This window comes from Oncorhynchus masou, chromosome 13 (assembly GCF_036934945.1).
Source record: "Oncorhynchus masou masou isolate Uvic2021 chromosome 13, UVic_Omas_1.1, whole genome shotgun sequence".
Taxonomy (NCBI): domain Eukaryota; kingdom Metazoa; phylum Chordata; class Actinopteri; order Salmoniformes; family Salmonidae; genus Oncorhynchus; species Oncorhynchus masou.
Window position 1 is genome coordinate 78460886 of NC_088224.1, and position 23961 is coordinate 78484846.

At 48.0% G+C, this 23961-nt stretch overlaps 1 protein-coding gene and 1 non-coding gene across 2 annotated transcripts in view; one reads left to right on the top strand and one right to left on the bottom strand.

The window, feature by feature from the left end:
• The window catches only part of LOC135553107 (calsyntenin-2-like), a 509523-nt gene that overhangs the window by 244377 nt on the left and 241185 nt on the right, over positions 1-23961 (bottom strand). The window lies entirely within an intron of this gene.
• Positions 15590-15665, top strand: trnaa-ugc (transfer RNA alanine (anticodon UGC)). Its single transcript has one exon. It is a non-coding gene; the product is annotated as a tRNA-Ala (tRNA).

The window sequence follows — 23961 nt, forward strand, 5'->3', positions numbered from 1 at the left end:
GGAGAATGACATGGATGAACCAGCAGTGTAGAGGATAAATACAACACAAACAGACGTTCCCTGAGAGAGGCGTTGTGACACTCTAATAAACTCCCATAATGCAGATGGACAGGATGATGTTCTGTGCCTGTCAATAATGCAAAGCACTCCCCTATTTTTAGCCAGGACTTAGTGTGCTCCGATGATCCCAAGGGTCATTTGAAAGGACAGTGGAAGAGACCAACTAAACACATTGGGGGGTGTGCACATTGTTGCCCGCTGGGGTAGATATACTGTAATGCATTACAAATGCATTCAGTTTCACAAGCCAAAATAAAAGACAACAAGCAAATGACCGCTGGGCAAATGCAGGACGCCTCCTGAAAACGAGAGGTCCTGTTTATTTGGAGAACAGAGCCCAGAGGTGGTGAAAGTATGGTTAAAATCCAGACTGTGATTTAACACAGCAGATAAAACACTCAGACACTTGATGATTACTTAGCAAGTAGGGCTCCTTCCTATAAATGATTCAGCTTTCTGCAGGGCGAGATGGGAAGCTAGTCTGGAGATAGGACCTCTTTCTGCAGGGTGAGATGGGAAGCTAGTCTGGAGATAGGACCTCTTTCTGCAGGGTGAGATGGGAAGCTAGTCTGGAGATAGGACCTCTTTCTGCAGGGCGAGATGGGAAGCTAGTCTGGAGATAGGACCTCTTTCTGCAGGGTGAGATGGGAAGCTAGTCTGGAGATAGGACCTCTTTCTGCAGGGTGAGATGGGAAGCTAGTCTGGAGATAGGACCTCTTTCTGCAGGGTGAGATGGGAAGCTAGTCTGGAGATAGGACCTCTTTCTGCAGGGTGAGATGGGAAGCTAGTCTGGAGATAGGACCTCTTTCTGCAGGGTGAGATGGGAAGCTAGTCTGGAGATAGGACCTCTTTCTGCAGGGTGAGATGGGAAGCTAGTCTGGAGATAGGACCTCTTTCTGCACGGTGAGATGGGAAGCTAGTCTGGAGATAGGACCTCTTTTTGCAGGGCGAGATGGGAAGCTAGTCTGGAGATAGGACCTCTTTCTGCAGGGTGAGATGGGAAGCTAGTCTGGAGATAGGACCTCTTTCTGCAGGGTGAGATGGGAAGCTAGTCTGGAGATAGGACCTCTTTCTGCAGGGTGAGATGAGAAGCTAGTCTGGAGATAGAACCTATTTTTTTCCATCAAGCTCTTTAGAGACGAAACCTCGGGACAAGGCCCCTTTTGAGTGAGTGAAATCCGCACTCAAGTGTTAATGTTCCTCGGGCACTCTCCGGCAGTACCTCAATATTGCTAAAGTACCTGTATCATCAGGTGAGGCTTTTTACGATGGGTACATTAGTCTAGAGTATGGCAGAGTGACATCAGCCCGAGGACTCAGCCTGTCTCGGCGTACATTAATGGGAGTATGGCAGAGTGACATCAGCCCGAGGACTCAGCCTGTCTCGGCGTACATTAATGGGAGTATGGCAGAGTGACATCAGCCCGAGGACTCAGCCTGTCTCGGCGTACATTAATGGGAGTATGGCAGAGTGACATCAGCCAGAGGACTCAGCCTGTCTCGGCGTACATTAATGGGAGTATGGCAGAGTGACATCAGCCCGAGGACTCAGCCTGTCTCGCGTACATTAATGGGAGTATGGCAGAGTGACATCAGCCCGAGGACTCAGCCTGTCTCGGCGTACATTAATGGGAGTATGGCAGAGTGACATCAGCCAGAGGACTCAGCCTGTCTCGGCGTACATTAATGGGAGTATGGCAGAGTGACATCAGCCCGAGGACTCAGCCTGTCTCGGCGTACATTAATGGGAGTATGGCAGAGTGACATCAGCCCGAGGACTCAGCCTGTCTCGGCGTACATTAATGGGAGTATGGCAGAGTGACATCAGCCCGAGGACTCAGCCTGTCTCGGCGTACATTAATGGGAGTATGGCAGAGTGACATCAGCCCGAGGACCCAGCCTGTCTCGGCGTACATTAATGGGAGTATGGCAGAGTGACATCAGCCCGAGGACTCAGCCTGTCTCGGCGTACATTAATGGGAGTATGGCAGAGTGACATCAGCCCGAGGACTCAGCCTGTCTCGGCGTACATTAATGGGAGTATGACAGAGTGACATCAGCCCGAGGACTCAGCCTGTCTCGCGTACATTAATGGGAGTATGGCAGAGTGACATCAGCCCGAGGACTCAGCCTGTCTCGGCGTACATTAATGGGAGTATGGCAGAGTGACATCAGCCCGAGGACTCAGCCTGTCTCGGCATACATTAATGTGAGTATGGCAGAGTGACATCAGCCCGAGGACTCAACCTGTCTCGGCGTACATTAATGGGAGTATGGCAGAGTGACATCAGCCCGAGGACTCGGCCTGTCTCGGCGTACATTAATGGGAGTATGGCAGAGTGACATCAGCCCGAGGACTCAGCCTGTCTCAGCGTACATTAATGGGAGTATGGTAGAGTGACATCAGCCCGAGGACTCAGCCTGTCTCGCGTACATTAATGGGAGTATGGCAGAGTGACATCAGCCCGAGGACTCAGCCTGTCTCAGCGTACATTAATGGGAGTATGGTAGAGTGACATCAGCCCGAGGACTCAGCCTGTCTCGGCGTACATTAATGGGAGTATGACAGAGTGACATCAGCCCGAGGACTCAACCTGTCTCGGCGTACATTAATGGGAGTATGGCAGAGTGACATCAGCCCGAGGACTCAGCCTGTCTCGGCGTACATTAATGGGAGTATGGCAGAGTGACATCAGCCCGAGGACTCAGCCTGTCTCGGCGTACATTAATGGGAGTATGGCAGAGTGACATCAGCCCGAGGACTCAACCTGTCTCGGCGTACATTAATGGGAGTATGGCAGAGTGACATCAGCCCGAGGACTCAGCCTGTCTCGGCGTACATTAATGGGAGTATGGCAGAGTGACATCAGCCCGAGGACTCAGCCTGTCTCGGCATACATTAATGGGAGTATGGCAGAGTGACATCAGCCCGAGGACTCAGCCTGTCTCGGCATACATTAATGGGAGTATGGCAGAGTGACATCAGCCCGAGGACTCAGTTGTCTCGGCGTACATTAATGGGAGTATGGCAGAGTGACATCAGCCCGAGGACTCAGCCTGTCTCGGCGTACATTAATGGGAGTATGGCAGAGTGACATCAGCCCGAGGACTCAGCCTGTCTCGGCGTACATTAATGGGAGTATGGTAGAGTGACATCAGCCCGAGGACTCAGCCTGTCTCGGCGTACATTAATGGGAGTATGACAGAGTGACATCAGCCCGAGGACTCAACCTGTCTCGGCGTACATTAATGGGAGTATGGCAGAGTGACATCAGCCCGAGGACTCAGCCTGTCTCGGCGTACATTAATGGGAGTATGGCAGAGTGACATCAGCCCGAGGACTCAGCCTGTCTCGGCGTACATTAATGGGAGTATGGCAGAGTGACATCAGCCCGAGGACTCAACCTGTCTCGGCGTACATTAATGGGAGTATGGCAGAGTGACATCAGCCCGAGGACTCAGCCTGTCTCGGCGTACATTAATGGGAGTATGGCAGAGTGACATCAGCCCGAGGACTCAGCCTGTCTCGGCATACATTAATGGGAGTATGGCAGAGTGACATCAGCCCGAGGACTCAGCCTGTCTCGGCATACATTAATGGGAGTATGGCAGAGTGACATCAGCCCGAGGACTCAGGACCTGTCTCGGCGTACATTAATGGGAGTATGGCAGAGTGACATCAGCCCGAGGACTCAGCCTGTCTCGGCGTACATTAATGGGAGTATGGCAGAGTGACATCAGCCCGAGGACTCAGCCTGTCTCAGCGTACATTAATGGGAGTATGGTAGAGTGACATCAGCCCGAGGACTCAGCCTGTCTCGGCGTACATTAATGGGAGTATGGCAGAGTGACATCAGCCCGAGGACTCAGCCTGTCTCGGCGTACATTAATGGGAGTATGGCAGAGTGACATCAGCCCGAGGACTCAGCCTGTCTCGGCGTACATTAATGGGAGTATGGCAGAGTGACATCAGCCCGAGGACTCAGCCTGTCTCGGCATACATTAATGGAGGTATGGCAGAGTGACATCAGCCCGAGGACTCAACCTGTCTCGGCGTACATTAATGGGAGTATGGCAGAGTGACATCAGCCCGAGGACTCAGCCTGTCTCGGCGTACATTAATGGGAGTATGGCAGAGTGACATCAGCCCGAGGACTCAACCTGTCTCGGCGAGATGGGAAGCTAGCGTACATTAATGGGAGTATGGCAGAGTGACATCAGCCCGAGGACTCAGCCTGTCTCGGCGTACATTAATGGGAGTATGGCAGAGTGACATCAGCCCGAGGACTCAGCCTGTCTCGGCATACATTAATGGGAGTATGGCAGAGTGACATCAGCCCGAGGACTCAGCCTGTCTCGGCATACATTAATGGGAGTATGGCAGAGTGACATCAGCCCGAGGACTCAGCCTGTCTCGGCGTACATTAATGGGAGTATGGCAGAGTGACATCAGCCCGAGGACTCAGCCTGTCTCGGCGTACATTAATGGGAGTATGGCAGAGTGACATCAGCCCGAGGACTCAGCCTGTCTCGGCGTACATTAATGGGAGTATGGCAGAGTGACATCAGCCCGAGGACTCAGCCTGTCTCGGCGTACATTAATGGGAGTATGGCAGAGTGACATCAGCCCGAGGACTCAGCCTGTCTCGGCGTACATTAATGGGAGTATGGCAGAGTGACATCAGCCCGAGGACTCAGCCTGTCTCGGCGTACATTAATGGGAGTATGGCAGAGTGACATCAGCCCGAGGACTCAGCCTGTCTCGGCGTACATTAATGGGAGTATGGCAGAGTGACATCAGCCCGAGGACTCAGCCTGTCTCGGCGTACATTAATGGGAGTATGGCAGAGTGACATCAGCCCGAGGACTCAGCCTGTCTCGGCGTACATTAATGGGAGTATGGCAGAGTGACATCAGCCCGAGGACTCAGCCTGTCTCGGCGTACATTAATGGGAGTATGGCAGAGTGACATCAGCCCGAGGACTCAGCCTGTCTCGGCGTACATTAATGGGAGTATGGCAGAGTGACATCAGCCCGAGGACTCAGCCTGTCTCGGCGTACATTAATGGGAGTATGGCAGAGTGACATCAGCCCGAGGACTCAGCCTGTCTCGGCGTACATTAATGGGAGTATGGCAGAGTGACATCAGCCCGAGGACTCAGCCTGTCTCGGCGTACATTAATGGGAGTATGGCAGAGTGACATCAGCCCGAGGACTCAGCCTGTCTCGGCGTACATTAATGGGAGTATGGCAGAGTGACATCAGCCCGAGGACTCAGCCTGTCTCGGCGTACATTAATGGGAGTATGGCAGAGTGACATCAGCCCGAGGACTCAGCCTGTCTCGGCGTACATTAATGGGAGTATGGCAGAGTGACATCAGCCCGAGGACTCAGCCTGTCTCGGCGTACATTAATGGGAGTATGGCAGAGTGACATCAGCCCGAGGACTCAGCCTGTCTCGGCGTACATTAATGGGAGTATGGCAGAGTGACATCAGCCCGAGGACTCAGCCTGTCTCGGCGTACATTAATGGGAGTATGGCAGAGTGACATCAGCCTGAGGACTCAGCCTGTCTCGGCGTACATTAATGGGAGTATGGCAGAGTGACATCAGCCCGAGGACTCAGCCTGTCTCGGCGTACATTAATGGGAGTATGGCAGAGTGACATCAGCCCGAGGACTCAGCCTGTCTCGGCGTACATTAATGGGAGTATGGCAGAGTGACATCAGCCCGAGGACTCAGCCTGTCTCGGCGTACATTAATGGGAGTATGGCAGAGTGACATCAGCCCGAGGACTCAGCCTGTCTCGGCGTACATTAATGGGAGTATGGCAGAGTGACATCAGCCCGAGGACTCAGCCTGTCTCGGCGTACATTAATGGGAGTATGGCAGAGTGACATCAGCCCGAGGACTCAGCCTGTCTCGGCGTACATTAATGGGAGTATGGCAGAGTGACATCAGCCCGAGGACTCAGCCTGTCTCGGCGTACATTAATGGGAGTATGGCAGAGTGACATCAGCCCGAGGACTCAGCCTGTCTCGGCGTACATTAATGGGAGTATGGCAGAGTGACATCAGCCCGAGGACTCAGCCTGTCTCGCGTACATTAATGGGAGTATGGCAGAGTGACATCAGCCCGAGGACTCAGCCTGTCTCGGCGTACATTAATGGGAGTATGGCAGAGTGACATCAGCCCGAGGACTCAGCCTGTCTCGGCGTACATTAATGGGAGTATGGCAGAGTGACATCAGCCCGAGGACTCAGCCTGTCTCGGCGTACATTAATGGGAGTATGGCAGAGTGACATCAGCCCGAGGACTCAGCCTGTCTCGGCGTACATTAATGGGAGTATGGCAGAGTGACATCAGCCCGAGGACTCAGCCTGTCTCGGCGTACATTAATGGGAGTATGGCAGAGTGACATCAGCCCGAGGACTCAGCCTGTCTCGGCGTACATTAATGGGAGTATGGCAGAGTGACATCAGCCCGAGGACTCAGCCTGTCTCGGCGTACATTAATGGGAGCATGGCAGAGTGACATCAGCCCGAGGACTCAGCCTGTCTCGGCGTACATTAATGGGAGTATGGCAGAGTGACATCAGCCCGAGGACTCAGCCTGTCTCGGCATACATTAATGGGAGTATGGCAGAGTGACATCAGCCCGAGAACTCAGCCTGTCTCGGCATACATTAATGGGAGTATGGCAGAGTGACATCAGCCCGAGGACTCAGCCTGTCTCGGCGTACATTAATGGGAGTATGGCAGAGTGACATCAGCCCGAGGACTCAACCTGTCTCGGCGTACATTAATGGGAGTATGGCAGAGTGACATCAGCCCGAGGACTCAGCCTGTCTCGGCGTACATTAATGGGAGTATGGCAGAGTGACATCAGCCCGAGGACTCAGCCTGTCTCGGCGTACATTAATGGGAGTATGGCAGAGTGACATCAGCCCGAGGACTCAACCTGTCTCGGCGTACATTAATGGGAGTATGGCAGAGTGACATCAGCCCGAGGACTCAGCCTGTCTCGGCGTACATTAATGGGAGTATGGCAGAGTGACATCAGCCCGAGGACTCAACCTGTCTCGGCGTACATTAATGGGAGTATGGCAGAGTGACATCAGCCCGAGGACTCAGCCTGTCTCGGCGTACATTAATGGGAGTATGGCAGAGTGACATCAGCCAGGACTCAGCCTGTCTCGGCGTACATTAATGGGAGTATGGCAGAGTGACATCAGCCCGAGGACTCAACCTGTCTCGGCGTATATTAATGGGAGTATGGCAGAGTGACATCAGCCCGAGGACTCAGCCTGTCTCGGCGTACATTAATGGGAGTATGGCAGAGTGACATCAGCCCGAGGACTCAGCCTGTCTCGGCATACATTAATGGGAGTATGGCAGAGTGACATCAGCCCGAGGACTCAACCTGTCTCGGCGTACATTAATGGGAGAGGTAGTTTTATGACGACAGTGGCCCTGGCCACATAAAAGGGTGACACCAACAACAGAATGAGCGTCTGTCTCCACTGACCCAGATTGGGGTCCAAATCAACATTTCTGGTACTTATGACAAAGGAAGTCCATTGTCTGTTTATTTGGAGCAAAACAGAGTTGAAGAGTTGTTCTTTTGTAAAAATGTTTTCACTATCTCTTTCAGTCCAGCACTTGAACCAATACGATGTCTGTATTTTCTATTTTATTTCCTGTTTACCATACTTGTTTCATCATCTGTGTATTTGGATGATTCACTCAAGGCAAAATATATCAGAACTTTCTGGAATGATGGTTGTAGGCGGAAATAAGTAATAAGTATAGTAAGCCAGATCACACTGGGACACTTTTTGGATGAAGTCAAACTTCAGTATCCTCTAAGCTCAGGGCTCATGAATTACTTAGAGATAGGGAAAACCCACACGGTAGCTACATCTGGATTACGCAATATATTTTCTCACTGAGATTGCATCATTACAGTGCTTATAGCTTCTTAATGTTGAATAAGCTCATCACACAAGTGATTCACACAGCACAACTACTGTATAAGACATCGTGACTCACTAGAGCTCCAGTCACCTGCATATCGATCTTATTATCATCACACTGATTACAGAGCGATTACACTCCTCGTCGCAATTAACATATTGAATTAAAGAAATCTTTCATAATGCAGTTGGCGCTTATTATCGCTGCGGTCCTGACCTCTCATAACACCGGGAGCTGTCAGATGTAATTAATGTGAATAGATGCATTGCAGTAAAGGAGCTTTTTGGATGCCTGGGGTGGACTACAAAGTAGACACTGCCAGCAGCAGTGACAATGCAGAAGCAGTGATGAGGGAGGGCCGAGGCACAGAGTCAGATGCAGAGAGGTTTTAAATATGAATGGAGAAATCACAGCTCATTTCACACACATCTTTACAGACACATCATGCCAGGCTGCAGGCACTCAAGGTCTGCCCTCAATCACTCTAGTGATAAACACATGGAGTCAGACGCTGCTCTCGCCCTGGACTCAGAGAGAGAGAGAGGGAAAAATAGGGAAGAAGAGAGGGGTAGGGGAGAGGAGGAGAGGGAGATAGGGGGAAGGGATAGAGGTAAGATGATACAACAAAATCTAAGAGGGAAGTCTCTCTCTCTAACACAGGATGTTGGTGGCACCTTAACTGGGGAGGACGGGCTTGTGGTAATGGCTGGAGCGGAATTAATTGGTTTCCAGGTGTTTGATGCCATTCCATTTGCTCCGTTCCAGCCATTATTATAAACCGTCCTCCCCTCAGCGGCCTCCACTGCTCTCTCACAGTCTGCATCTCTGTCCGTCTCTCTCTCCTCTCCACCCATTTCCTTCTCTCCTTCACCCTCTCTTCTACAACTCTGTCTCTCCTCTCCACCCATTTCCTTCTCTCCTTCACCCTCTCTTCTATAACTCTGTCTCTCCTCTCCACCCATTTCCTTCTCTCCTTCAACCTCTCTTCTACAACTCTCTCTCTCCTCTCCACCCATTTCCTTCTCTCCTTCACCCTCTCTTCTATAACTCTCTCTCTCCTCTCCACCCATTTCCTTCTCTCCTTCACCCTCTCTTCTATAACTCTGTCTCTCCTCTCCACCCATTTCCTTCTCTCCTTCACCCTCTCTTCTATAACTCTGTCTCTCCTCTCCACCCATTTCCTTCTCTCCTTCACCCTCTCTTCTATAACGCTCTCTCTCCTCTCCACCCATTTCCTTCTCTCCTTCACCCTCTCTTCTATAACTCTGTCTCTCCTCTCCACCCATTTCCTTCTCTCCTTCACCCTCTCTTCTATAACGCTCTCTCTCCTCTCCACCCATTTCCTTCTCTCCTTCACCCTCTCTTCTATAACTCTGTCTCTCCTCTCCACCCATTTCCTTCTCTCCTTCACCCTCTCCTCTATAACTATTTCTTTCAGTCTTTAAATGTTAATGGCACTGAGTTCAACGAAGGTATGCTGTCCTCATGCTGCTCCCGTTACAAGTGAAGGATGTTAAGTCCTGTACATCAACCTCCTCTGTAGCATATCTACATGGAACAGACATGTTGTTTTCTCTCTCTAAACCTCAAGTATTTGGTCATAAGGGCAACAGGTATCCTCAGGGTTAGAGCATTGGGCCAGTAACTGAAAAGTCACTGGTTCGAATCGAAGAGCTGACAAGGTGATAAAAATCTGTTGCTGTGCCCTTGAGCAAGGCCCTTTGCTCCAGGGACATGTGTGTATGATTCCCACAACCTAACCCATGCATCTCCCACCCCTTTAACTACATAACATCAAAGCCAGATAAATAATCACACTTATCACTGTACATCATCATTCTGTAACTGCATTTCCTATTACTCTAACCTAGAAGTAATTTCCATGTAACTAAACATATCTCACCCATCAAATGTAAATAGCATGTCTAATTTATCTGCTTTGGTCCACCGACACATCACACCTGATCTGAGATAATTTAGACTCATCCTGTTATGACATGTCCAGTGATTCATAATCATCCTGTTATGACATGTCCAGTGATTCATAGTCATCCTGTTATGACATGTCCAGTGATTCATAGTCTTCCTGTTATGACATGTCCAGTGATTCATAATCATCCTGTTATGACATGTCCAGTGATTCATAATCATCCTGTTATGACATGTCCAGTGATTCATAGTCTTCCTGTTATGACATGTCCAGTGATTCATAGTCTTCCTGTTATGACATGTCCAGTGATTCATAGTCATCCTGTTATGACATGTCCAGTGATTCATAATCATCCTGTTATGACATGTCCAGTGATTCATAGTCTTCCTGTTATGACATGTCCAGTGATTCATAATCATCCTGTTATTAAATGTCCAGTGATTCATAGTTATCCTGTTATGACATGTCCAGTGATTCATAATCATCCTGTTATGACATGTCCAGTGATTCATAGTCATCCTGTTATGACATGTCCAGTGATTCATAATCATCCTGTTATGACATGTCCAGTGATTCATAGTCATCCTGTTATGACATGTCCAGTGATTCATAATCATCCTGTTATGACATGTCCAGTGATTCATAATCATCCTGTTATGACATGTCCAGTGATTCATAGTCATCCTGTTATGACATGTCCAGTGATTCATAATCATCCTGTTATGACATGTCCAGTGATTCATAATCATCCTGTTATGACATGTCCAGTGATTCATAATCATCCTGTTATGACATGTCCAGTGATTCATAGTCATCCTGTTATGACATGTCCAGTGATTCATAATCATCCTGTTATGACATGTCCAGTGATTCATAATCATCCTGTTATGACATGTCCAGTGATTCATAATCATCCTGTTATGACATGTCCAGTGATTCATAATCATCCTGTTATGACATGTCCAGTGATTCATAATCATCCTGTTATGACATGTCCAGTGATTCATAGTCATCCTGTTATGACATGTCCAGTGATTCATAATCATCCTGTTATGACATGTCCAGTGATTCATAATCATTCTGTTATGACATGTCCAGTGATTCATAATCATCCTGTTATGACATGTCCAGTGATTCATAATCATCCTGTTATGACATGCCCAGTGATTCAGAGTGTGTGTGCATGAACAAACATCGGCATATGTGTGCATATGCACAGGAAAGCACACACACACACACACACACTTTTAGAGGCCGGAAATGGTAGGTGCCAAAACATTTTATTAAGGCTAAAGAAACTATAATTTATTCACAGTATTATTCAAGAGTTGAATTATTTCACAACGCAATTAAAGATTGTATCTTGTTTTCTGGGTCTGTTCTTGATAAAGTGAGCTTCCTGTGCAAAATCTGTATAATGAGATTATTGTTGCGTAACGATTGGTAGAGGACAGTAATTACACTGTAATTAATTAAACAGCAGATCACCTCACTTGTTCTGATTGGCTCCTGGACCTGATCACTCAGCCTGTGATTAGCTTCTACCTACCACCTTGACCCCCGCCCTCAGGGTAGTTGCCATGGCATTAGTGACAGTGATGTGTTGTATGTCTGACAGGCAGATCCATGCAAAGCCATATTATACTGAGTCTCACTGTGGTTAATCACATAATATTACATGGTACATAGCAATGTCAATCAATTCATCAATCAAGCAACCAAATACATTTTCAATATAGGTCTTTGTAATGAGGTGGATGTTACATTGCAGAAGGAAGTCACATCGAACGATCAATTCAAATGAATAGAAATCATGAATAAGAAAGCAAAACAGGACCTGAGAAAAAGATTGGGAGGATTGTGCTAAGGGGTGGTAGTAAAGGAATTCTCTCTTCTCCTCTGTCCTTCTTTCCTGCCTTCCTCTCCCCATGCCCTCAGCTACTGCTCCCCTTCTCCTTCTCTCCCTTTCTCTCCGGTCCCACTCTCCATAGCAATCAATCACCATTACTGTATTCCATTTTCCTCCTTTCTCTTCCCATCTTTCTCACTCCCACATCAATCTCCTACCATCATCTACACCCCGTCTATCTCCTACCATCTTCTACACCCCCGTCTACCTCCTACCATCTTCTACATCCCGTCTATCTCATACCATCTTCTACACCTTACCTATCTCCTACCATCTTCTACACCCCCGTATATCTCCTACAATCTTCTACACCCCCGTATATCTCCTACAATCTTCTACACCCCCGTCTATCTCCTACCATCTTCTACATCTCGTCTATCTCCTACCATCTTCTACACCCCCGTCTACCTCCTACCATCTTCTACATCCCGTCTATCTCATACCATCTTCTACACCCTACCTATCTCCTACCATCTTCTACACCCCCGTCTATCTCCTACCATCTTCTACACCCCCGTATATCTCCTACCATCTTCTACACCCCCGTATATCTCCTACCATCTTCTACACCCCCGTCTAACTCCTACCATCTTCTACATCCCGTCTATCTCCTACCATCTTCTACACCCCGTCTCCATCTTCTACATCCCGTTTATCTCCTACCATCTTCTACACTCCGCCTATCTCCTACCATCTTCTACACCCCCGTCTATCTCCTACCATCTTCTACATCTCGTCTATCTCCTACAATCTTCTACACCCCGTCTATCTCCTACAATCTTCTACACCTCTGTCTATCTACTACCATCTTCGACACCCCCCTCTTTCTTTCTCCCACTGCCCCCCCTCCTCGCTACACTCCAGGGTTGTCAGTTCGTCGGGTCTTTGATTTACATGTTAGGGAACATGTGGAAATTACATTAGCCGCAATAACATGAGTAATAAAAAGCCCGGACAGAGATAGATAGCTGAGCTAATGAAGCAAAAGTGGGGCTCTGATAGTGAGCTCCCCACACATCCCAGAGGGGAGATCCCTGTGTAGATCTGTGAGTTTCTCCCGCTTATTTCATTCAATTTAGAAAAATGAGTGCCAACAGTTGAAGCTGATTTGAAAACTCTATATGAACGATTTCAGCTGTGGTTGTGTATAAGGACTGGAGTTTTTCCTAATCAGTTCACTTGGTCAGGAAAACCTCCAAGCACTAATTATGTCGAACTCGTCATATGATTAAGGCTAGGCTGGAGACATGGACTGAGGTAGCAGTTACATGGACTGATGTAGTGGGTACATGGACTGAGGTAGCAGTTACATGGACTGAGGTAGTGGGTACATGGACTGAGGTAGCGAATACATGGACTGAGGTAGTGAATACATGGACTGAGGTGGTGGATACATGGACTGACATAGTGGATACATGAACTGAGGTAGTGGGTACATGTGCTGAGGGAGTGAATACATGGACTGAGGTAGTGGGTACATGGACTGACATAGTGGATACATGAACTGAGGTAGTGGGTACATGTGCTGAGGTAGTGAATACATGGACTGATGTAGTGAATACATGGACTGAGGTAGTGGATACATGGACTGAGGTAGTGGATACACGGACTGAGGTAGTGGATACACGGACTGAGGTAGTGGATACACGGACTGAGGTAGTGAATACACGGACTGAGGTAGTGGATACACGGACTGAGGTAGTGGATACACGGACTGAGGTAGTGGATACACGGACTGAGGTAGTGGATACACGGACTGAGGTAGTGAATACATGTACTGAGGTAGTGGGTACATGGACTGAGGTAGTGGGTACATGGACTGAGGTAGTGAATACATGTACTGAGGTAGTGGGTACATGTACTGAGGTAGTGGATATATGGACTGAGGTAGTGGATATATGGACTGACGTAGTGGATACATGGACTGACATAGTGGATACATGAACTGAGATAGTCGGTACATGTGCTGAGGTAGTGAATACATGGACTGAGGTAGTGAATACATGGACTGAGGTAGTGGATACATGGACTGAGGTAGTGGATACATGAACTGAGATAGTGGGTACATGTGCTGAGGTAGTGAAGACATGTACTGAGGTAGTGAATACATGTACTGAGGTAGTGGATACATGGACTGAGGTAGTGGATACACGGACTGAGGTAGTGGGTACATGTACTGAGGTAGTGGATACATGGACTGAGGTAGTGAATACATGTACTGAGGTAGTGGATATATGGACTGACATACTGGATACACAGACTGAGGTAGTGGATACATGGAGTAAGGTAGTGAATATGTGGACTGATGTAGTTACAGTATATGATTGCTGTTGAAATAAGCTATACATTTCCTCTACAGTAGACCCTGAAGGCCAGAACACTCATAACGATAATGGTGACTGCCTGGGAGAGCAATACTACAATTTATAGTCACTCTCCGTGAGTTTCTACAGGTGTGCTATCTTAATTTGAATAGTTTCTCAGAGCAGAAAAAGAATCCTGCAGCAACAGGAAATGTCAAATGTTATGTGGATTATAATTCATGGGTATTTTTGTAGTAGGGATTGATACATGTTTTGTTAGGGCAAATCAAGTCTGAAATGTTCAAGTTTGCATGTCCAGCTGCGCAGGAAATTCACTGCGACAACAGAGTGATCAAATTAAGATTGCACATCTGTATGTGGAACTGAATGGTGCTCCCACTCAATGCTATGCTATGTTCTGTGAACCATATAGTCAACAAAGCCAAATTATTTCTCTTTAGGATGGTTGCTTCTTTCTTGGCCCTTGTGTAAGTAATGTATGTTCCATCCTCCTCCCCAGTGAAATTCTTTCGAGAGCTTCAGTTGATGGAGGTGCATTTAAGTGTGGCTCAAGGACTGAGAGAGAAATAAGAAAGATGAACAAGAAAATGGGACGTGTGGTCAGTAAGGAGTGTGAGGGAGAGCACAGTGGTTTCCTGAGCTGCATTTGTGTGCGTCTGTGCGTGCTTGCTTGCATGCGTGTGTGAATGAATGAGTGTGTGTCTGTGTGTGTCTGTCTGTGTGTGTGCGTGAGAGAGTTTGTGCGTGCTCTGTCGATGGGAACTGCCAGAATTTGGAATTTAAAGCCTCCATCTGTTGCACTAATGTTGTAGGAAAGGTTCATGGAGATGGTGGAAGAATCCTTTAATTCATGGCCACCTGCTCAGCTGGGCCAGGGGCGCTTTAATTAGGTCAGGTGGAAATGTCTGACAGACACTCGTAAGCACCAATATGCCTATGTGGAATGCCAGAGATGGCAGGCTGAAGCAACGGTACCCAAAATGGCAGATTTACCCCCTGCTCGCTTGCGCCTCCTCAAACCATCCTTCTGGTGAACAGGGGTAGATTGTTTTGGCCCCTTGACGATCAAGCTAGGTGGTCGTGTGGAAAAGCGCTGGGGTATTCTATTCAAGTGTTTGACAACCAGATGTGTCCACCTGGACCTACTGGAGAGTTTGGATACTGAAGCCTTCCTCATGGCCCTACGGCGGTTTATCTCCCGACGGGGGAAACCCTAAGAGATCCTGGCAGACAGGGGCACAAACTGCAAGGCAGGAGAAGCCAGGTTGGAGGAAGCCTTCCAAGCCATGGAACCCAGCCTCCGGGATCAGCTGATGGACCAACAAATCTCATTCAAATTTAACCCTCCAAGAGCTCCTCATTTTGGAGGAACATGGGAGCGAGAGATCAGGGTCCTGTGTGGCTCAGTCGGTAGAGCATGGCGCTTGCAACGCCAAGCGTCGTGGGTTCGATTCCCACTGGGACCACCCATATGTAAAAGTAGTGGCCCCAGCCGACTTGTAAGTCGCTTTGGACAAAAGCGTCTGCTAAATGGGATATATATAAATCTGTAAAGACGGCCTTACGAGTCGTACTAGGTGACCAAACTGTCACTGAAACGGTCTTGAGTACCGTCCTGATAGAGGTGGAAGGGATTCTGACCTCCAAACCCTTGGGATATCTCTCTGCAGACATCGCTGACCCCGATCCGGTTACACCGAATATGCTCTTGATGGGACGCCGAGACGTGTCACTTCCTCAAGCCATGTCTGCTGATACCAACCTCTTTGGTTGACGCCGGTGGCGACACAGCCAGATCTTGGCTGACCATTGATTTTCTCCCTCAAATCTGTCTAATCCAGACATTCTGTGCGTCCATGAATCAACCACAAACTACCCAGTAAATATACCACTTTATGGTTAAAGGAATTCCTGCCTCAGTCTCATCCATTCCTCGGTCACCTGACCCGTGACCACCTGTTCACCTTCACTGTCAGTTATCCTACCTGTCCATCAACCCACACAGATTCCACTAATCTTTCAAATGTTATGAGATGTGTTTAAGTTAAAGCAAATGCCTCTCCCATTTCTTCTCACAGCAGCAGTGAAGGCTGGGAAATATGCGAGAGGAGATTACATTGAAGTGTGGCTTTCAGTGTTTCCGGCCTATCTTGAAGGACTGAGAGGGGTGGAAATGAGACTGAGTAGCCTGAAGCGCCCTGAGTTATCAGGGGAGAGAGACAGAGAGAGAGTTTCTGTGAAAATCAAACATTGGAGGAGTCTGGAGGAGGAAAGTGTTGCAGATAACAGGGAAGTGGGAAAAAAGAGGGGAAGGAGACAGACCTAAACTTTCAGAAGCCAGAGTGATAGACTGGGTGGCTGATTTTAAATAATCATGTAGGGTCTTCATTTCAACCAGTTTGCTACAGTAGGAAAATAATCCTGCAGCAACAAGAAATGTGAATTATTATGTAGATTATAATTATTTTTGTAGGGGTTGATACCTTCTTTTGTAAGGGAAAATCACGTCTGAAATTTCAAAGTTGGAATTACAAACTTCAAAAGGCTTTTTAGACCACAAAGACACTACAGTGTGATACAATTTAGATCTGTATAAACTGGAAGCCCTGAGAGCCTGTATAATAATTATAAAGAAACACAGACACACACACACCGATATGCACACCGATATACATCATCTGAATCACTTGCATCTATATGGACTCACCCATACATATGCTGCAATAGACTGGTATAAACCAATCAGGGACACTCATCATATCTGGCATCATTTCAGTAAACAATTAGTTGTACTGTAGCATTTCCAAGAAGCACATTAGTCTACAGTAGAGTTTCCTCCTACTGAATGACTCATCTCCTACTGAATGACTCATCTCCTACTGAATGACTCATCTGAAGATGTACACAATCTTCAGTAAATGGTATTGCTTTTATCTGAATGATTTAGTTCAAGGTCTTACAGATACAACCAAATGACAAACAACTTAAGGCTACTTTTACTTACTAAGGGTTATATTTAGAGGAGGAGAATACACATATAAACACTCCAGGTCAAATATTTTATCAACACGTTACCTTTTTCATTCTAATGTTTATTTGACCTTTTGTGTGTCATTCGCTCTGTTGGCGGACTTCCAATTATAAAGTTGTCTGTGCTGTCTAAAGTGAAGGGAAGTGTTCAGTATGCTTTAGATTAGAGACGATAAATTGGCAGAACAAGAGGGACTCACTAAGTGGGCATACAGAGTAGACCTCCATCAAATCAAATAACTTTTTTATTCGATTGAAGAATCAAATCCACCCAGAGATTTGCAGTATTTCTGTATTTCAATTACTTATAAGTATTTTTGTCATTTGTATTACTCTGGGCTGGACTACACGCCAATGTATTTTGTAACAAGACACTTTCGTGAGCTGTAATTTGTGCAAAATACTTTTTTTTATAGCAGTTGACCGTCTTGCCTTTCACCATGCATTGATATCAGAAGTCCGGCGGCACTATGGTCTGATAAGACCATCTGCTAAATTAACTAAAAATAAATTGTATACTGTATGTAAAAATGAACAATTTCAAAGCATGCTGATTATTATTCTAATGGACTCCGCCCCTAAACAAGGCCAATAATAATACCCTGCATCCTTTGCAGTTCATGTTGGTATGTTCATTTTCACATATACATTTACATTTGAATCGTTTAGCAGATAATCGTATCCTGAGTGACTTACAGTCAGTGCACTTAACTAAGGTAGATAAACAACAACATACAACAGTCATAGCAAGTAAAAGGTTTCTATAACCGTTACTGAGAATGTTGTTGCTGTTTGGGCCATCTAATTGCAAATGTATTTCTGTGTTTTAAAACATCTTTATAGTATTATGTAATTATATTTGATAATTTTTGCCTATTCCTGTCTCCAACTATGCATTTTGAATCATAATGTAATACGCCTTATTTACTCTAAAAGATCTCTCTTTAGCTTTCATTCAGAAAAGTCAACTTCTTCTGCTTAGCCTTGCACTTCCTGTGGACAGACTAGAAGCAGGAGTCTGTATCTCCTCCAGTGTTGGGGGTAATGCGTTACAAAAGTAACAATCAGATTACTTTTATGAGTAACTGAGTCAAGCAAAACATTACTTTTCAAATTGGGTAACATTATTAGTTACTTGGTAAAATACAGTGCGTTACTTTCAGAATCTAGTTTTCAAGTTAATGTCACATCCACAAGTACAGTAAAGTGCCTAACCCCAACAATGCAGTAATCAATGTAAGACTAAAAATAACAAGGTAGAACAAAAACACACAGGAAATAGAAATAAGAACACGATAAAGTAAGTGAGCATACTACATACAGGGTCTGTGAGTTCCAGTCCCAATTTTAAAATATGCAAGGACACTGGATGGATAGAGGTAGATATGTATAGGGGTAAGGTAACTATAGGATATATGACAAACAGAGCAGCAGTATATGATGATTGTATGTTGTGAGTGGGTCTGTGTAGTCAGTATACATGTATGTGTGTGTGTGAAAATGATGGAGTGAGTGTTTGTGTGTGTATTGGAGTATTAGTGTGCGTAGTGTGTAGGGCCCTGTGAGTGTGCATAGAGATTAAAATAATAAAAGGTCATGTCACGCCCTGGTCTTAGTATTTTGTGTTTTCTTTATTATTTTGGTCAGGCCAGGGTGTGACATGGGTTATTTATGTGGTGTGTTTTGTCTTGGGGTTTTTTAGGTTACGGGATTGTGGTATAATATAGTAGTCTAGGAAAGTCTATGGTTGCCTGGAGTGGTACTCAATCAGAGGCAGGTGTTTATCGTTGTCTCTGATTGGGAACCATATTTAGGCAGCCATATTCTTTGAGTGTTTCGTGGGTGATTGTTCCTGTCTCTGTGTTAGTTTGCACAAGATAGGCTCAGTCACTTTGGTTTTTCTTTTTTTCCTTGTTTTGGAAGAGAAGAGAACGAGCGCCATTCTCCTTGCGGAGATGGTGCAAAATACATCAACACGGTCGGTCCCTGGGATTGGGCTGGCCAACACGATTCGGTTTGCTTGGAAGGAAAAGGAGTTGGAGCCTTTAGGACGGGATACTTTTGGAAGGATAATATTGATGGGGATTCTAAAGCTGACGGTGAAGGACGTGTTTTGTTTCCAAGGCAACTCGTTGGAGGGAGCATACGACGTGGCACTATATACAGAGGAGAAACACAATGATATCCTGAGAAGGGCAAGAGCAGTGGGAGGTGAGAGGCCGATGAGCCACTATGAAATAACAAGCCTGGCAAAGAACAACTTTAGGCTTGTAACTGTCAACATTTACAACCCATACGTTAAAGACGAAAAGGTGAGGGCCTTTCTGGGGAGATACATGGATAATGTCTCCTCAGCAAGGCACCTCAAAGACTCCCTTGGGTTTTGGAATGGGAGGAGAGGCTTCCAGGCCCTCCTCGGGGAGGACCCAAAGGGACATGGTGGCTACCTCCATCCTCCTGCTATGTTCTCCCTAGGGGCTGACAGGGGGACGTTGTTTTATGCACGTCAGCCTCCATTTTGCGGGCGCTGTATGGCCTACGGCCACATTTTCGCCTCGAGCAGCACGAGAAAATGCAGATTTTGTGGATCTGAGGAACACGAGGCGAGGGATTGTGACAAGCCTAAGGCGTGCCACGGGTGTGGCTCGTCAGCACACCTGTGGCGGGGGTGCCCGGCTCGTCAGAGGTCATATGTGTCTGCGGCTGGGGGGGGGGGAGCAGGAGCGGGGGAGCAGGAGCGGGGGATGGGGGAAGAAGAGGAGGGGAAGGAAGCATGCCTCATGACCAGAGTACAGGTCCAGAGGGGAAGGCCGCAAGGAAGGAGGAGGAGCAAGAAGCGGCGGATAGAAGAGAGAAGGAAACAGAAGGCACGGGAGTAGGAGAAACAGGAAAAGTGGCGGAAGAAGGCAACCGAGTGGAGGAGCATGAGAGAGAAGAAAGCGAGGGAGGAGTGTTGGAGAAGGAGACGGTGGAAGAGCAAGTGGACTGGGGGGAAAGTGCCCTGGTGGAAGAGATGAGGGGTATGGTGGAGGAGCTGGCGGGGGGGAGGGTGGTATCTCTACAATGCCGCCATCACCAAAGAAGAGAATCAAGAGGAAGGTGCGATTGGCCATCAGTGAGAGGGAGGGGATGGCCAAGAGAGTGATGGGGGTGGGAGAAACTTCTGGGTTGCTGCTGGTTTCCCCAGGCCCTCAACCTCTGTTGGGTGGGGACACACCTAACAAGACTCAGGACTGGGTACAGGAGGAGGTGGGGAGTTTTTTGTTTGGGGATTCAGCCTCCCCGATTTTTTTCCAATCCAGCTGCAGCACTGGGGAGGGGGAGGATTGTGGGGGTGGACCCAGGGTGCAGGGCACCCCGGAGCCAAACACTATTCCTGCATCCTGGGTTGGTGAGATGGAGGAAGAGGGGGGATTTCGGGAGTACGGATGGTGTTCTCACCGGTAGATATGGAGCAGGGGAGCATCGGGTGTGTCTCCTGTTTTATTTTTTTTCTGTCTGGGTTTAGAATTTGAGTGTATTACATGTTTTTATTTTATTCTTTCATGGGGTCTAATTTTACTTTTGTTAGTTTAAATGTAAGGGGTTTAAGGGATTTTGTTAAGAGGAGGGCGGTTTTAGTTATTTGGAGGGTGTGGGGTTTGATTTTTGTTTTTTACAGGAGGTTCACCTGAGGGATGGAGGGGATGTTAGTAGGTTTAAGAGGGAGTGGGACAAGGGGGAGTCGGTTTGTGGTTGAGGGATTTTGTGTGGGCACAGGGAGGTAAAAGTGGAGGATTCTTTTGTGGTAATGCAGGGGAGGGTTATAGGGGTGGATGTCACGATAAGGGATTGTAAATTTAGATTAGTGGTGGTGTATGGGCCACAGGTGGTGGCAGACAGGAGGGAGATGGTGGACTGTCTGACGCCCCTGTGTGTCACAAATAGGAAATTAGTGATAGGGGGGGATTTTAATACAGATTTAGGAATGGGGGGGATAGCAGTGCAGGCGCCATTGCCGGGCTAATGGCTTGCCATGGTCTGGTAGATGGTGGTCTGCACACTACTCCGAAAATGGCCGGTCCTACATGGCGCAACTCCAGGTGGGTTGAGCGGAGGCTTGACTATATTTTTGTACCCAGGTCTTTGGGTAAGTTGTCTGGGCGGCTGTTGCCTGTTTTCTTTTTGGATCACGACGGGGTGCTCCTGTAGGTGGGGTCGCCAGTCTGCCTCTTTGGTAGGTTTGTACTGGAAGTTAGATCGGGATGTGCTGGAGGAGCAGGCTTTTGTTGACGGGTTTTATGGTTTCTTTTGGAGGCTTGAAGGCCTCCGGTCCATGTGCGAGGGGGTGTTAGAGTGGTGGGAATTAGTTAAGGTGAGGATTAGGGCTTTTATAATAGGATATTGCAAGGGGGAAAAAAGGGAGGAGAGGAGGGAGGTGGATCGTATCCAAAGGTTAATTGAACTCGAATACGAGGCAGGCAACCTCGGCGGGTCGTTTGACTGGGAGAGATCCGCAACCCTAAAGGCGCAGCTCAGGGAGTTGCAGGAGCGGAAGGCTCGAGCTTTCCTGGAGCGTGCGCATAGTGGCTTTCTAGAACATAATGAGACTTGTTCTGCTATGTTCTTTAAGTCGGTTAGGGCCAGACAGAGTAGGAAGGTAATGCATGGCGTTAGGGAAGAAAATGGTAGTATAGTTAGAGAACCAGAGGATATCGTCAGGGTGACAACTGATCATTTCCAAGGTTTATTTCAGGAAAGGGAAATAGATGTAGAGCAGAGAAATGTGTTTTTAGAACACTTGTCCAGGCGGTTGCCGGAGGACATTAGAGAAGTGATGGAGGCCCAGATTTCACTAGAAGAGGTTGAGAGCGCTCTTAGAAGGATGGGAAAAGGGAAGGTGCCTGGGATGGATGGGCTGCCGGCTGAGTTTTATCTCAAGTTTTGGGGTATACTTGGACCAGTGGTCCTCGAAGTCTTGAAGGCCATCCTTGAGACGGGGGTCCCGGGGGGATCAATGGCTGTTGGTGTGCTGTCACTTTTATATAAGAAGGGGGAAGTAACAGACCTTGGCAACTGGCGGCCGTTGACCATGCTGTGTGTAGATTACAAGCTACTTGCAAAGGTTTTAGCAGACTGGTTGCGCACAGCACTTCCCTACGTCGTCCATGAGGATCAGACGTGCGGGGTAGAGGGCCGCTCTATTAGATGGAACCTACAGTTAATCAGGGACTCCATCGCTTGGGTTGAAGATAGAGGACTGCCTTTAATGGTAGCAGCGCTAGATCAGGCGAAAGCCTTTGATCGCGTGAATAGATCCTTTTTATTCAGAGTGTTAGCTCGATTAGGATTTGGGGAGAAGTTCATAGGATGGATTCGTACATTACATGTCGGAGCGGGGTGCCGAGTTAGTGTAAATAGTCACTTGGGTGACGTTTTTGACCTCTCGTCTGGGGTCAGGCAGGGGTGCCCACTCTCGGCTCTCCTCTTCGTTCTGCACATGGAGCCTCTGGGGGCTGCCATTAGGGCAGACACATGGGTGGAAGGCTTGTTGATCCCTGGAAGTGGTGGGCTGCATGTTAAGATGACGCAGTACGCCGACGACACTTCCTTGCTGCTGTGCAAGGACTCGTGCCTGACAAGGTCCCTTGCCATCTTTGGGGATTTCACCCGAGCGTCGGGAGCAGTTCTGAACCATGCAAAGTCTTCCGTCAAGTTTTTCGGAAGATGGTGCGGTAGAATGGATGTGCCTGGGGGGGTTATCTCTCTGTGAGGGGGCCCTGAGGATTCTCGGGGTCCATTTTGAGACCTCCGGCTCAGCGACGCTAAACTGGAACATGCGTATCGCAGTGGTACAGAGGAAGCTAGCAATGTGGAAGGCTAGGTATTTGTCTTTTGTGGGCAAAGTCCTGGTCCTAAAGGTGGATGTGTTGCCGTCTCTTTGTATTTGGCGTACATCTACCCATTGCCGGCTTGTCTGAGGAGGCCTCTAGTGAGGCTTGTGTTTCAGTTCATGTGGAGTGGCAGGTGCGAGTGGGTCGCCAGGGCACGCATGATCTGTCCCATCGGGGAGGGAGGTAGGGGGGTACCACATTTCCCCCTCAAGCTGGACACAATTTTTGTTTCTTTCTTGTTAACGGAGCTTGCTCATCCAGTGATACACCCATCCGGTTACCTCCTGCGGGTGTTCTTCTCGTATCAGGCGAGAAGAGTAATGGTGTGGTCTAACACGGGTCCTCGGGCGGAACAGCTGCCGTGGCACTTTGGTCATGCGGCCAAGTGGCTGCGTACGCACCCTGAGGTTGAAGTTGCCCGAGTAGGTTTAGATCACAGGCACCTGTACAAGGAGGTCAGAAAGGCAGGGAGTCCGGCGCCTGTAGTGAGCACCTCGGAAGTGGTCTGGGAGGGAGTGCAGGCGCGGGGTCTGGACAACAGGCTCAAGGACCTGAATTGGTTGAGCCTCCATAAGTGCTTGCCGGTACGTTCCATCATGTACCGGTATAGTTTGGTGCAACCCCCCCACCTGTCCAAGATCCTCTTGTGGCAGGGAGGAGACTGTGCGCTATGTCTTTTGGGACTGTGCCTTTGCCGGAGTAGTATGGGCTAGAGCACGGGTGTTGTTAGGTTTGGTAAGGGGGGATTTTGTATTGACGTGGGCCAGGTTAGAGAGAGGTGTAGGAAGAGCGAGGGACGGATAGGGACAGGTTTCTGCTCTGGCTTCTCATGCGTCTCTTTAAACGGGGGCTGTGGGAA